Here is a 2,091-nt window from a genome sequence, read left to right on the forward strand (position 1 = left end):
AAAAAAATTAGCCAGGCGTGGTGGCAAGTGTCTGTAGTCCCAGCTACTTGGGAGGCTGAGGCATGAACCTGGGAGGCGGAGGTTGCAGTGAGCCGAGATCATCATACAGCACTTCAACCTGGATGACAGAGTAAGACTCTGTCTCAAAAAAAAAAAAAAAGAGAGAGAGAGAAAGGAATTGAAAAGAAAGCAAAGGCAAATTATTTGAGATGAATTTCCTCTTATGAGAACTACATAATAAAGGTAGAGAACTCTTTTTACAAGATGATGACAAAGGCAAAGAAGGAAGCTCTTGCCCCTCCTAAAGCTGAAGCCAAAGCAAAGGCTTTGAAAGCCAAGAAGGCAGAACTGAAAGGTGTCCACAGCCACAAAAAAAAAAGATCTGCACATTACCCACCTTCCAGCGGCCCAAGACACTGCGACTCTGGAGGCGGCCCAAATATTCCTGGAAGAGCGTCCCCGGGAGAAACAAGCTTGACCACTGCATTATCCTCAAGTTTCTGCTGACCACTGAGTTGGCCACGAAGAAGACAGAGGACAACAACACACTGTGTTCATTGTGGATGTCAAAGGCAACAAGCACCAGATCAAACAGGCTGTGAAGAAGCTCTGACATTGACGTGGCCATGGCCAGCACCCTGAACAGGCCTGATGGAGAGAAGGCTTATGTTCAACTGGCTGCTGATTATGATGCTTTGGATGTTGCTAACAAAAATGAGATCATGTGGTTGGGTGCGGTGGCTCACACCTATAATCTCAGCACTTCAGGAGGCCAAGGAGAGTGGATCACCTGAGGTCAGGAGTTGGAGACCAGCCTGGCCAACATGGCGAAACCCTGTCTCTACTAAAAATACAAAAAAATTAGCCGGGTGTAGTCCCAGCTGTGCTCCTGTAGTCCCAGCTACGCGGGAGGCTAAAACAGAAGAATCGCTTGAACCCGGGAGGTACAGGTCACCATGAGCTGAGATCGCACCACTGCTCTCCAGCATGGGCCATAGAGCGAAACTCTGTCTCAAAAAAAAAAAAAAAAAAAGGCCAGGTGCAGTGGCTCACGCCTGAAATCCCAACACTTTGGGAGGCCAAGGTGGGCAGATCGCCTGAAGTCAGGGGTTCGAGACCAACCTGACCAACATGGAGAAACCCCATCTCTACTAAAAATACAAAATTAGCTGGGTGTGGTGGCACATGCCTTGTAATCTCAGCTACGCAGGAGGCTGAGGCAGGAGAATCACTTGAACTCGGGAGGAGGGGTTGCGGTGAGCCGAGATTTTGCCATTGCACTCCAGTCTGGGCAACAAGAGTGAAACTCCATGAAACTCCATCTCAAAAAAAAAAACAAAAACAGGATCATCTAAACTGAGTCTGGCTGGCTAATTCTAAATATATATATATATCTTTTCACCAAAAAAAAAAAAAACTAAAAGTAGGAAAGTTTTGAACTAAGTTAAGATGGAGAAAACTTTCATATATATTTTATTTATGTACAGAATATATCTGAAATATATATTGTCCACATAACAGAATATATTTTATTCTATACTAATCTCATTTAATATTTCCCCTACAAATAAATAATCCTTTATACTTTGTTCCCCGATTTTAATAAATCTCTCTGCCTTTGCCATCAGTGCCTCTTCATTCCACTGTAGCCTTCCTTGGCACAGATTTTCAAGCATATGGAAACTTTTTTTTTTTTGAGATGAAGTTTCGCTCTGGCTAATTTTGTATTTTTAGTAAAGATGGGGTTTCTCCACTTTGGTCAGGCTGGTCTCAAACTCCCGACCTCAGGTGATCCACCCGCCTCGGCCTCCCAAAGTGCTAGGATTACAAGCATGAGCCACCGCGCCCAGCCCAAGCATATGAAATGTAACAAGGGTCAACATAAAGTGCAACATGTAGAATCAAAAACTGAATTCCAAATACAGAGTTTGTCCTCGGTGCCTGTAAAATGCATGATGGTTTTACTGGGCCACATGAGGGGACATCAAAAACTTTCTATTCTCAACACACACACACAAACACACACACAAAGAAAGAAAGAAAGAAAGAAAGAAAGAAAGAAAGAAAGAAAGAAAGAAAGAAAGAAAGAAA

At 43.6% G+C, this 2,091-nt stretch overlaps 1 pseudogene; it reads left to right on the forward strand.

Annotated features, from left to right (window-relative positions):
* Positions 1-264: 264 nt before the first annotated feature.
* The window catches only part of LOC105518877, a 3,065-nt pseudogene continuing 1,238 nt past the window's right edge, over positions 265-2,091 (forward strand).

Source organism: Colobus angolensis, unplaced genomic scaffold (genome assembly GCF_000951035.1).
Source record: "Colobus angolensis palliatus isolate OR3802 unplaced genomic scaffold, Cang.pa_1.0 Scaffold33, whole genome shotgun sequence".
Taxonomy (NCBI): domain Eukaryota; kingdom Metazoa; phylum Chordata; class Mammalia; order Primates; family Cercopithecidae; genus Colobus; species Colobus angolensis.